Source organism: Symsagittifera roscoffensis, chromosome 6 (genome assembly GCF_963678635.1).
Source record: "Symsagittifera roscoffensis chromosome 6, txSymRosc1.1, whole genome shotgun sequence".
Classification (NCBI taxonomy): domain Eukaryota; kingdom Metazoa; phylum Xenacoelomorpha; order Acoela; family Convolutidae; genus Symsagittifera; species Symsagittifera roscoffensis.
This window is the reverse complement of record NC_087067.1, coordinates 21,184,357-21,198,887: the sequence shown is the minus strand read 5'-3', so window position 1 is coordinate 21,198,887 and position 14,531 is coordinate 21,184,357. Positions and strand designations below refer to the sequence as shown.

The 14,531-nt window shown below is 33.9% G+C and overlaps 1 protein-coding gene across 1 annotated transcript in view; it reads left to right on the top strand.

Annotated features, from left to right (window-relative positions):
• The window catches only part of LOC134848523 (vigilin-like), a 352,291-nt gene that overhangs the window by 168,309 nt on the left and 169,451 nt on the right, over positions 1 to 14,531 (top strand). The window lies entirely within an intron of this gene.

The window sequence follows — 14,531 nt, the reverse complement described above, 5'->3', positions numbered from 1 at the left end:
ACCTCTGCTACCAGGAACATTTTCCAGTTTTCGGCAAACTAGTACCAAGATGTTGATGTTCAAAGTTTTCGAAGTCGTCAGTTTTAAAGGTTGTGTAAGGATTATTTCTGTTTAGAGATTAGTAGCCAAATTTTCCAAAGGGTGATTTCCATCTTTGGTACTATTTTAAGACATCCGATTTTTAAAGCTTATTAACTACAGTGGCTTGAGAGATTGAAAGAATCCAGATTAATTATCAGAACAAGATTAGCGTATCGGTCCGAAGAATTAATTACTTTTCTTTGTATGTTTTATAATGAAAAATTAGTTTTACACGTAGTACTCATCGCATGGTATTATTTAAACAATCATAATCTATAGAGGGGCAAGTTTTTCAAAAGTCTCATGATCCAATGCATAATTTTTTGTTTTTCTTCATTCCATGATCCTGCAGCTATTTGAACTGCAATTTTGCTTTTGATGTCACATATACTGTATACACCAATCGAATTCAGTTGTTGTGTAGTTTTCTTGCGTGAGCCAAAAAGATGATATAAGTTTTCAAACTCGTCATCACATAGGTAACATAATGGTTGATCTTTAATACCAATTTTCCACAATAATTCTTTATTGCGATAACAATTTAAGAGAATCCAAGTAGAGAGTATTCTTTTCAAAGCAATTTAGTTGTCTATTTTTCCATGTTCATTCGACCTTACCCTCCAAATATTGTTGGTCAACATTAAACTTTTCACAGCTGCCTGCTATCCGTTTTCTCCATGCTTTCTCGCGAAGTGAGTTTTAATGTATTGAGTGGTAGATGAGACGATAGATTGGCATATCGGATCAATAGTACAATTTTCCCCTAATTCGGTTAAGGGGGGATAAAATACCGATCTTTCAGACATTAACTTTCAGAACAAAATAAATTGATACAATTGATCAAAAATGTTTATCGATACAAAACAATTATTAAGACTATAAAATAGCTGTTTAGCAGAGCAAAATAAATTATACGTTTGGAATTATACGTTTGATCTGGCGTATCTAAGCAATACGAAAGAAATAGTGAGCGTTGAAATCGCAATGTCAGTTAAAAACATCGGCCCTGTATTTCGAATATATTTGACAGCCAATAATTTGGACCGTAACGTAGAAACAAACGTGTAAGAATACTGAAGTAGATTCAACATTCGACATTCTTCAATGTCAACAAAATAGTTTTGTTCAGTTGCTACGATTGCTGTGGCCAAAAGAATCGATATAAAAATCAGTGGAGCTCTTCGATTTTAAAGCGAGCTGGATGCTACCCAAGATTAGCCATCTGATGCTATAACTCGAACTCTGTATCTAAGTTCTACTCTCTATAAATTGAAATATGATTTCAATATTTCAAACTTTTGCACAAAAAACGATAGAAACGCTTTAAAAAATAATTTTCGTTCATTAGCTCCTCGCAGTAACAAAAGTTACAACTTTCATGTACAGTGACTGTACATACCTGAAAAACGACTGAAGAATTCCAGCGGCATTTACACATGTAAGTACATAGTATAGCGTGAAAAACCTATCTCAGAAGGCCCCAATCGTATTTTATCCTCTCTCCTTACATTGAGTTTCAATATTGAAAACTTAATCGTGGTCATAAAGTAATCATTTTTTGCTTGTCGTACAATTTAATGATAAAAAACACATTTTTTCCGACTTTAGAAGAAAGTAAGGAATATGGTGCGTACCCATCGAGCCGCATTCCCAGAGAGCCGATAAACTAGCAACAGCACAAAATTTGACTAAAAAGGCAAATTCGCCGCAAAAATTCGACCATTTTTATCCGAACAATCTATCTTGTTTGTTTCGTAACTTTGTTGACAAAAAATCTAGTAGACTGAACATTTTGAATGTGTAATATCATTGATTTCATGGAATTAGAAAGCAATAAAAGTGGGACTACTTTGATAATGAAATTTTTTTCGGCTATCCGGGAACAAAAATTTTTTTCGGCTATCCGAAAACAATTTTTTTCGGCTATTCAATAAATTTTTTTTTGATTTGCAGGGATGAAGATTTTTTCCAGTAAATTAACAAATGAGAGCAAAACTAAAATGTCTTGAGGTGAACGCAGGGAGCAGGCGCCAAAAAGGGTCATAACCTCAAGTTTTGTGTGGAGTGGAAACAACTAGACTATTCTGGCGTAAAGATTGCTGTTATTCTTTCACTAATAGACTAGCGTGACCATAAGAGAGCTGTGATAGATGCTGTGATTATCCTGCGTCACAAAATCATTCCAATTTTAATTGAGTCAGGCTAATTAGTCATACCAAATCCAGACACGATTCTTGGGTATACAAAACAGTCCCATGCAAAAGAGTCCGAAACATCAAAAAAGGTTCTAAAAAGCGGTCCAATCCATTTGAATTTTTTGACTTTGAGCTTTTGGCACCAACAGAATTGATCTACGCTTTGAAACATCAAATGTGAGCGTAATTAAAAATCACAGAGCCAAAGATCGAACAATAGTTCAGATTAAAATGAAAGGCCTCATGTTATAGTGGTTAAAGAGTTAGACTCAAACTCTAGAGATCAAAAGAACGAATCCCCGGCGGTATAAGAAATGTTCCAATTCTCCGAAAAAAAGTTGAATTTCGTTAGAATATGATAACGGGTATATCTAGGGTTAAACAAAGGGATCAACCTTAGACGGTTGGACGGGGAAAAGAAAAATCAACATCTTGTATGTATCCATTATTTTGCCGGTTTCAACCCGAATCTAGCTCAATTTTGAAAATCAAGGAAAATAGTTGAAATTGGAAAAAAATTTATTGCTTGGCAATGTGGAATAACTGTGAAAATTGAAAACAAAAGAAGCTTCTGATCGTAATTTAATATTAGAATTCCATCCTTTGAAAAACCCAATGATATCTTTGGTTTGATATGACCTAATCATAGTGATTAAATTTTTGTCGAGTTTTTGGTATTCAGTCTTTTTGAATCTGGCTAATTTTTGTTATGCGGAAGTTTTTTCTAACAGAATTTCCGCATTTTTTTGCTCGTCCTTGAACTTTTTGATCAGTTTTGGAAATTAAGGGTGCTTACTACTGACCAGTTTCACGAAGTTGCTGTTCCTACCTTCTACACTGTTGTTGGTGCTGGGAAGGACGTTTTTTTTTTTACTCGTTCCAGTAAATTAACAAATGAGAGCAAAACTAAAATGTCTTGAGGTGAACGCAGGGAGAAGGCGCCAAAAAGGGTCATAAACTCAAGTTTTGTGCGGAGTGGAAACAACTGGACTATTCTGGCGTAAAGATTGCTGTTATTCTTTCACTAATAGACTAGCGTGACCATAAGAGAGCTGTGATAATTGCTGTGATTATCCTGCGTCACAAAATCATTCCAATTTTAATTGAGTCAGGCTAATTATTCATATCAAATCCAGACACGATTCTTGGGTATACAAAACAGTCCCATGCAAAAGAGTCCGAAACATCAAAAAAGGTTCTAAAAAGCGGTCCAATCAATTTGAATTTTTTGACTTTGACCTTTTGGCACCAACAGAATTGATCTACGCTTTGAAACATCAAATATGAGCGTAGTTAAAAATCACAGAGCCAAAGATCGAACAATAGTTCAGATTAAAATGAAAGGCCTCATGTTATAGTGGTTAAAGAGTTAGACTCAAACTCTAGAGATCAAAAGAACGAATCCCCGGCGGTATAAGAAATGTTCCAATTCTCCGAAAAAAAAGTTGAATTTCGTTAGAATATGATAACGGGTATATCTACGGTTAAACAAAGGGATCAACCTTAGACGGTTGGACGGGGAAAAGAAAAATCAACATCTTGTATGTATCCATTATTTTGCCGGTTTCAACCCGAATCTAGCTCAATTTTGAAAATCAAGGAAAATAGTTGAAATTGGAAAAAAATTTATTGCTTGGCAATGTGGAATAACTGTGAAAATTGAAAACAAAAGAAGCTTCTGATCGTAATTTAATATTAGAATTCCATCCTTTGAAAAACCCAATGATATCTTTGGTTTGATATGACCTAATCATAGTGATTAAATTTTTGTCGAGTTTTTGGTATTCAGTCTTTTTGAATCTGGCTAATTTTTGTTATGCGGAAGTTTTTTCTAACAGAATTTCCGCATTTTTTTGCTCGTCCTTGAACTTTTTGATCAGTTTTGGAAATGAAGGGTGCTTACTACTGACCAGTTTCACGAAGTTGCTGTTCCTACCTTCTACACTGTTGTTGGTGCTGGGAAGGACGTTTTTTTTTTACTCGTTCCAGTAAATTAACAAATGAGAGCAAAACTAAAATGTCTTGAGGTGAACGCAGGGAGAAGGCGCCAAAAAGGGTCATAACCTCAAGTTTTGTGCGGAGTGGAAACAACTAGACTATTCTGGCGTAAAGATTGCTGTTATTCTTTCACTAATAGACTAGCGTGACCATAAGAGAGCTGTGATAATTGCTGTGATTATCCTGCGTCACAAAATCATTCCAATTTTAATTGAGTCAGGCTAATTATTCATATCAAATCCAGACACGATTCTTGGGTATAAAAAACAGTCCCATGCAAAAGAGTCCGAAACATCAAAAAAGGTTCTAAAAAGCGGTCCAATCCATTTGAATTTTTTGACTTTGACCTTTTGGCACCAACAGAATTGATCTACGCTTTGAAACATCAAATATGAGCGTAATTAAAAATCACAGAGCCAAAGATCGAACAATAGTTCAGATTAAAATGAAAGGCCTCATGTTATAGTGGTTAAAGAGTTAGACTCAAACTCTAGAGATCAAAAGAACGAATCCCCGGCGGTATAAGAAATGTTCCAATTCTCCGAAAAAAAAGTTGAATTTCGTTAGAATATGATAACGGGTATATCTAGGGTTAAACAAAGGGATCAACCTTAGACGGTTGGACGGGAAAAAGAAAAATCAACATCTTGTATGTATCCATTATTTTGCCGGTTTCAAAACCAATCTAGCTCAATTTTGAAAATCAAGGAAAATAGTTGAAATTGGAAAAAATTTATTGCTTGGCAATGTGGAATAACTGTGAAATTGAAAACAAAAGAAGCTTCTGATCGTAATTTAATATTAGAATTCCATCCTTTCAAAAACCCAATGATATCTTTGGTTTGATATGACCTAATCATAGTGATTAAATTTTTGTCGAGTTTTTTTGTTTTGGTATTCAGTCTTTTTGAATCTGGCTAATTTTTGTTATGCGGAAGTTTTTTCTAACAGAATTTCCGCATTTTTTGCTCGTCCTTGAACTTTTTGATCAGTTTTGGAAATGAAGGGTGCTTACTACTGACCAGTTTCACGAAATTGCTTGTTCCTATCTTCTACACTGTTGTTGGTGCTGGGAAGGTCGTTTCTTTTTTACTCGTTGATGGCAACTCCATTGCTCCATGTCAAATCTGGGCTTCTGTCGTCCTTGAGAAGTCAGTGTACCAATAAATAACCTCAAAATAATTGAAAATCGGTTGACTTTCTTCAGATGCCATACATTGCAGTGGCTCGAACGCAGTGGGGACGTCCGCTACATGCAGAAAGGCTGTTGCTAGAAGCATTCGAATAAGTTCGCGAAAATTAAGGTTTCTGTTGAGTGTTGCCAACTGTTCGCAAATGAAACAAATTTAACAACCTGTCTCTTTTTGCATGGATTAATAAAACAGTCCATTCTAATAATTGCATTAGTTTTTATGTTTCGCATATTATCACTTTTAATGACTGGCCGCCGCTGTTATCTAAGTTGTTATAATTTCTCTGCTATATTACCTCTTGTTATCCGGATTAGTTGGCATCAAAATGGGTTTAATCCGAGATAAATTTTCTTGTCAACTTCTTGAACAGTTATCACTTCGATCAATGGGTCTATTTTTTGTACTTTGCTATGATTTTGGACTGTTTTGTATTGGACTGTTTGTTATGGGACTGTTTTGTACAGACACAGAGTCTTGATATTCGGCTTAAAATTCATAGTTGATCAATATTTCATTAAGCAAAAACTTACCGAGACCAACTTATGGACAGTCGGAACATTCAGGGTGTTGACTTGATACGAGCAGTCTTTTTGATATATTATCTCAAAAAATTACGCATTCAGCCAGAATAGCGTGCATTTTTATAAAATGCTAATTTGCTACGCGCGGAGTGGAAAAGAGCTAATTTACCCTAGTCGTTTTGATACAAAACAATGAATTAGCCTATCTTACTCGAATAAAAAATACAAAAGATAGGCACCATTTATTGGAGTTAATTTATGGATAGGATGGCACATTTAGGTTGGATTGAGGCGCATATTAAAAGGTAATTGAAGTTATTGATTTCGCTTGGGTCGATGGTTCGAGGCCTACCACGACCTGTGACAATTGCCTTCGGGTAAGCCAACAATTATCAGGTCAAAAAGATAGCCGCAAAAATGACATATAGGTTTTCAATAGGGGCAGGGCAGAAGTTCTTTGTAAAGTGGAGAACAGCTCGCTAGATCTTCGTTTCTCGCGAGAATAACTAGTCTTAAATTTATGTAAAAGTACTTTGCGTCGACCAATACGCATAAACTTTGTGCAGGTGTCTTTCAATACGATCCTTTTCATTTTTTCGAAATTTCCAAATGTACCCTTTTCAGAAGTTTCTTGAAAACAATCCGGGCTGAAAGAAATCCGTTGTCGCCGGATCTGCATAAAGATTTGAAATTTTATCAGCTGTTTCTTGATGTTTTCGATTTTTTTGCGCCCAACATTTGTGCTTAGTTATCTACTGTCTCCTATTATGTCGACCAATGAAAAAAAAATGTTCCACGCAAAATTAGGTATTACACATAATCATCAGACTGGGTTGTGTTATATATATTATTAAATCGAACAAATCGAACAGTGGTACATCGAACGACATTAAAACACTTCAAAAAAAATGTCCCAGTGCCGAATAAAACTTCTTTAAAATTTTTGAGCTATAATCAAAATTTGAGAGAGTAAAGCGAGCGAGCAGACTTAGTTTTATGGAAGGATAAGTCGCGAAACTTTTGTTCAAGCCCCAAAAAGTTTTAGTTTTACTCCAGTGAAATTACTTTTTGAAGTTTGTGAGCGCCAATTTATTAGGTATTACTATAAGGGAAATTTCTTTTATCCGCCATTTTATTAGGGAAAACTTTTAAGACAAAGTTAAAACATGCGAAATTCATTTTTTTTGATATTATTTCTTAGTTTTTTGGTAATTTTTGGATTAAACTTTTGTTTAGCTTACCTATTTCTCAGTAATTGTCAAACAAGCCTCAATTTTAGTCTTTTGTTCAGATCTTTTTATCTCACATCACACAAAAAACACGACAATGAAAAATTTGTATATTTTCTACTTTTTTTGTAGTTTTTTTTGAAGAAAATTGTCGAAATATTCCGTGCTACTTGCCCGTCAACAGGCTATGCTTATTTGGAAGTACCAATGAACGCTAGAAAAACACTTGCGTACTTAGATTTTTTGTTACAAAAAAAGTTTCATACGCTAATCAGGTTGAAAATTGGTTTTTGGCAGTCTGACTATTGTTTTTCAAAAATAGTGAAGAAATAATTGTGCTCGGCGTAGATTTTTTTCCGGATGTGCTTCGAATTATTAACCAGCAGTTAGTTGAGGAACTTTTTGGATGATACGGAAGGCATTCATGGAAAGCTCAAACTTAGAAAGATATTTCACTTGTAGTCGTTTTCTGTTAAGGCGAGTTAAATATTGCGAGTTAAATATTGCCAATTTATTCAAAATTGGTTTTTAAACCCGCGATGTATTTCGTAGAAATAACAGATATGCGGAGGTGAAATCTGTCTGAGAAATCGTTAATATACGAAATACATCGCTTGCTTTTAACTCGTGAGCGGATATTTTATCCGCTTGAGAAATCAATCCAAATTGATTTGAGGCTTGCTTTTTTGTCTAGTTGAAATTAGAAATATATCATTCGGTACTTTAAATAGCGTGTGGACAAATTGTTTTCGAGAAAACAAATTTGAATTTTTTTTGAAAAGTTCATATTTTTTTTTAAAAACGAACAATACTTTATAGATCTTAAAAGGCAATCGGAGCTGAAGATTTATTACTAATGCTCAAATCAAATTCGCTAAGAGGAAGGCAAATATCGCTCTCTTTTTATGAAAGTGGAAATTACGCGAAAAAAAAGTGAATGACTTTTTGTAATGGCCATTTTCATGTTTGCAGACTGGAAATAGTCAACAGACTTAACCGTTATAGAATCATAAAAAAACTCATATTGTAATATGGATACTTTGCGAAAACATAATTCCAATCTTTTATCGCGTTAGTTTTTGGTGCCGTAATGGTATCAGCAGGAATGAATTTCGCCCCAACCTGACGAATTAGGCAGTTTTTAGGACTGCCCTCTTAAAATGCGATTCGGTTTGCAACACTCAGAAGTGTTTTGACTATTTATTCTCTCTTTTTGTAGTTTAGCATCAAAACATCTTTTGAATAAACACATTAGCTTAATAGGAAGGTCAGGCTTAGGAACAGAGCAACTTGCAGTGATGTTTTCAAAGACTGATATCAGGACCCACGTTTGAGGCAGAAGAAGATTTTTGAGGTAGATTTGGTTTTATGGCAGACGCTTCTTAAACTGATTTAAAAAACTTGTGGTAAGATTATCCTGTTTTATTTCAGCAGAAAGCGGCTTGTTCACAATTTCCAAAAAGGTTATTTGTGAGCAGATTTCGTCTTTTTTTTTCTAAAATAACGAAACTACAAAAATGCGATTGTGGTTTAAAAAGTATGTGAACTGATTTTGATTGGACTTAAATCTGTGGTTGCAGACAGTAGAAAAGTTTGCGGTCACTTATCGAGAGATGTTGTCCTTTTCGAGAACTTTGCGACACACCTTCATCAGGTGTTCCACAATTATACGGCACTTTTTAGAGACAAGCTGCGAGTAATCAAAACAAGCAAGATGTGTAGCAAATTTAAGTTCTATTATGACCAAATTTCAGGCTCCCACCTTTTTTACTTTAAACAACTTAACACCATGTAGTTTCACAACCTTCTTTTTGTTACCTTAACAGATTAAAATCACATTTCAAAACCATTTTAAAACATTTCAAAGCCATTTTTTTATATTAACACCGTCTTAATCCAACATTTATGGAAAACTTACTTCAAAACGTGAACACCCACAAATGAAGCAAAAGTTTTCTTGTCGTTAAAAGCCAGATAATTTTGCACTACTCAATTTGTGAAAGTTTTGAACAGAAGTCACCTTGCCAAGATATAGGATTGTTAAATGATGCGAACCATAAACAAGCAATTGTTCAAAAAACTTCAAAGGCCCTCAAATAAAAGAACTTTCTTTGACTAAAAATGGCGGGTTTTTCCGGACAATTTCAGCCGGCACAGAAAGGTTTAACTAACTGCAATAAGCTGAAACCGTTAATATTTAGAAACATTCGAGCTTACATCTATAACCCGATTGCTTTGCACATTTTTTGAATATTTGGCACTTGAATGCAAAACTGAAAATTTTGCCAGCCCGTGTACCAACCTAGCGTCCCGAAAAAAGAGTGGTTGTTCTGAGATTAATATTGCAGTTTTTGAGTCAAGTTCTTGCGTTCAGTACGTTTCCCGGGAGTCTGCAAGGACAATCTGAATTTTCTAAACGATCATATCTTGAGGCTCGCACATCTTCCCTTTTTTTAAAATGCAAAAGAAGGCAGCAATTTTAAGGCAAAAACTAACTGGTGATTTGTTCCGTAGTTCACTCTGAGACCCAGGTCATTGTTTTTCCTTATGTAACTCTGTGAGAAATGGAAAAAACAACTCGTTAAATGCGCTCCGGGTAATTTTTTTGGAATCGCTTAAGAGCAGCTTGCTCAAAATTCAACAAACTTTTTCTCCAATTTTCGTCCTCAAGTCGGTGTTACTTTATTTTTTGAGTTCTTTTCAGTACTTGATGACATTTCGAGCTCTGATTTTCCCACTGAAAAGCCATTATTTTCGTAGTTCACGCTGAGACCCAGGTCATTGATTTTCCTTATTTAACTCTGTGAGAGATGGGAAAAGAAACTCGATAATTGCGTTCCGGGGAATTTTTTGGAATCACTTATGAGCAGCTAGCTTGCTCAAAACTCAACAAACTTTTTTCTCCAATTTTCGTCCTCAATTTTGCAATAGTCGGTGTGACTTTTTCTTTGAGTTCTTTTCAGTACTTGATGACATTTCGAGCCTCTGATTTTCCCCGCTGAAAAGCCATTTAATTCGTAGTTCACTCTGAGACCCAGGTCATTGATTTTCCTTATGTAATTCTGTGAGAGATGGAAAAAACAACTCGACAAATGCGTTCCGCGGATTTTTTTTTGGAACCACTTAAGAGCAGCTTGCTCAAAATTCAAAAAAATTTTCTCCATTTTTTTTCGTCCTCAATTTTGCAATAGTCGGTGTAACTTTTTCTTTGAGTTCTTTTCAGTGCTTGATGACATTTTGAGTCTCTGATTTTCCCGCTGAAAAGCCATTATTTTTGTAGTTCATTCTGAGAACCAGGTCATTGATTTTCCTTATGTAACTCTGTGAGAGATGGAAAAAAACAACTCGATAAATGCGTTCCGGGGAATTTTTTGGAATCACTTAAGAGCAGCTTGCTCACAATTCAACTAATTTTTTCTCCAAAGTTTTTCGTTCTCAATTTTGCAATAGTCGGTGTAATTTTTTCTTTGAGTTCTTTTCAGTGCTTGATGACATTTCGAGCCTCTGATTTTCCCACTGAAAAGCCATTATTGTGCTCTCCACGCGTCTCGATCAAATTGCTGTTCTTTTCTGTGAAAACAGGTGCTCGACATTTATCTTTTTCATGTTATGAGCAAATCCAGTTTTTTCATTTTCTTCACCTTGCAGAAAAGCATTGGACACATATTGCTTATAACTACTCAAAAGATAATTAAATGTAAAAATTATATGTTTTGTTTTTGAATTTCTTAAAATTTTTATTATCGTTTAAAACCAAATTACCTAGAGGGTTGGAAAGATAGAAAATAGCTGGCCAAATTTCTCACAGCGCTTGTGAAACTCTGTTAAATTCGTTTTGCTCAGGCAATGTTGTCTTTTTTTGGCAAAAAAATGGTTGAAGGAAACCTGAGTCAGGTTGACTCGGAAGATATTTGATCTTGAAGCCTTTTAGTTACGAATAATTTTGAAATTAGGTAGAGAAAACGAAAACGTTTTTTCTGCGGTTATTTAGAGCATCAACTCCTAGAATGAAACTTACAGCAATTTATACCAGCATTTACGCAATGGTAAGTAATAATAACTAAAACCTAATTGCCGCAATAAACAGTAAATCTGAACGTTTCTATAAGCGCCTCCAGAGAAAAATCTTCTCAGCAGCGCTCCAATCAATAATGAGGCTCATCAAAAAAAATTTTTTCGGTTTCTTAGTATCTGTGCATGGTTGAAACTTTAATATAGCAGCAAACAGCAATTGAAGAAAAGTCACTCCGTTTTCTGTACCTATTGTACGGTTTAAAAACGCAGTTTGCTTCCTGCGCGAATTTTTCAGCTTCCAGTGCGCTAGAGCGAAACTTGTGTGCTAATTCACAGATAATTTTTTTAACTGTTCTGTAGAATTTGTGTACCACATACTATTTCAGGCAACAGCTTTAAAGTTTGACAAACTTTATGAACTCACTGATAATTTACCGAAAAAAAAGAACTCAGTATTCTATAATCTTTTGCACGTTTTAAAGTTACAATATCAATTAATTTAATAGCTTAAAATGCGCTAGCGTGAAATCTGTGCGCTGATTGAGAAAGGTAGATTTTATTTATCTCGAAACTTTTTTAGTCAAACTTTCAAAAGGTAATCAACTCGATAAAGAAGATTAACAATCATATTTCAAAAATTTTTAACAAAATCTGAGAAAAGTTTATTTTCTCATTTTTCTAACTTTTTATTGACTTATTAGATATCACTGTTGGAAAGACAAGTTTTAAAACAAGAACTCTCATTGACTTTCTAAATTGCATCAAAGTTTCCTTGCTTCGCATAATTTACCCAATGAGAAATTCAATTTTATTCGTGAAGAAATACTTTGTCGCAAAGCCTGCGCTATTTCTTTAAACTAGATTCTACACGATATTTCAGATGTTTTTCATAATAAAATCGAGATTCTCATTGGTAACTTTTGTGAAGCAAAGACACTGTTCTAAAATTTGTTTTTCCAACAGTGATATCTGATAAGTCAATCAAAAGATTTTAAAAAATCAGAAAGTCACAGCCAAAAATTTTTTTTCGTTTTCGCTTATCAAAAAAATACAGCAAAGCTTTTGTGTTTGAGTGTTATCATGTTTTTTGTAAGAAGTTTCACAAGTTTTGTTTCATTTTTTGTTCTGAATTTTGAGAAACTGACGAATGTTTAAGCTTGGGATGTTCAATCTTTTTGCTTAGGATGTCAAACTTTTTACTAAAAAAATTTAAAACTGCGGATAGAATCTGAAGTCTGCGGGTTGCCAAGCACGTATGCCTTGCGGTATTTCAAAAAATTGCTTACAATTTTTCAGGTTTTACAGCGCCCAACGGCGTATTAATTTTATTAATCGGTGTTAACAAAACTTCCGACCTTTTCTTTGATGTGTCAAGTTTAATTACATCAGCTCAGTTACATATTGTAATAAAAAAGATAGCTGGTTACTTTACCCATAACACAGAATGTTCGAACCAAACTTGTTTTTTTTGCAAGTTAGTGCAGTTTTTTCTGTGTTGTTTCATAAAAAGATTTGAACAAAAAAAATTAAGCATATTCGTCATAGCTGGAAGACAGAACTATCTGCAATTGGGGCTAGCTTCGTCATAGCTCCAATTAGAAAACAGATTTTTATGATGCTTTATAGCTCGAACACTGACCAAAATTTTTTATTGTGGTTCCGATACGACTGAAAAGGCTTAAACATGATATTTGATTTGACCCATTTCTATGAGTTTTTGTGGTACCTGATTTTACGTGGAAATCAAAAAGATAAAAAATAAGAAATTGACTACAACACATCCGAATACAAAGAACTTCCACTTTTTTCAATTGGTTGTAACAATATTTAAAAGTTTTTATCAGGCTCACAAAATACTTCGCTGAACAATTGAAAAATACAAGACCAAACATATATATATATATATATATATATATATATATATATATATATATATATATATATATATATATATAACAAAATAGTAGATATAAATAAACTGCTGATGAACAGTGTAGTTTTTGTAGTTGAAATCTTTGAGAACCATTTTTTATAGTTCTTTTATCAGTAACCTCACCACCAAAAACGATGATTGTGAGTTTCGTCTCATCAGTTGAATACAGGATTTAGCAAACCATGATTTTTCTACTTGAAGTTGTCCGAAAAGCTATGATTTATTTTATTATTATCTTTTGCTGAGACGCAATTTTTTTTATTTCAGTTTGATATCGGCGTGAGGCATGAAACATTTTCCCAATGCGTATGATAATTGATTTTTGGTGTAAAAATTCTATTTAAGGGTGCTTTTTTTGAGTGCTATAGTTTTTCGTTTGTCGATTTTGAAAGTGTGTCTGATCTGGTCTAACTAGTCTGGTCTACTGCATTTTGATGATCTGTTCAAATGACATTTGATGCAGTGATAGGTAAATTTAAATAACATTTGATGCAATGGTGGGACAATAATAATGAGGATGAATAGAACCAGCACAGACCTTTTTGGTACACCAAATTTTACGTTCCCTAAAAATGAAAACTTTTTCTTTACTTCTGTATACATCATACTGTTTTTATTCTAGATATGATTCCAAACACTCACAAGCCATAAAAAACACATTTTTGAAATTTTAAATTATCATTTACTGCGACAAAAGTCCCTTTAGATCCAAAAAATTCACTGCGTCACAACTGCATTTATGATACTTCCTTTTGCTTCGAATCCAAACTAGTTGTTTTAAAATTACATTGATTTAGCAGGAAGCTCAGAATTGGGATAAAAACGGTATTTCGAGATTTTTTCCAAATGCTTGAAGCAATGAAATGGGTCAAAGGTTTTTGACTGGAAGTGACGTCATTCATTGTAAATTGCAATGGTTTTTTTCTAAATTAGGGCATTCTCGAGAGTATGTCTTATGAAAATTTTTCTGGAACAATTTTGTAAGTACCGCAACTATGGATGGCGTTAGTTTTTTTCGAATAAACATTATCAGAATTGAAACTGTCTGTGCTATACTTAGGTTAAAAGTAAATCAGCAATTTTTCTGCCACTCTTACTTCAATGTGCAACAGGGCCATTGAATTCAAGTTTTATTTCATTGTGATTTGATTTCTCCTGTTTACCCTTTTCGAAGCAAGTTTTTCACCTATTGTTGAGAAAAATCGCAAAAAAGATTTCAACATTGACTCATGTCTATTGTTCCGTTTTTTTAACGTTTTTTTTCAGTCGTTTTTTTTTTTGAAAATTTTGCAAAATATTTCTTTTTTTTCTGTACTTGTTTATTTTAGTTTCTGTTGGTAGAAATTGCCTTTTGTTTTAAATAAGTG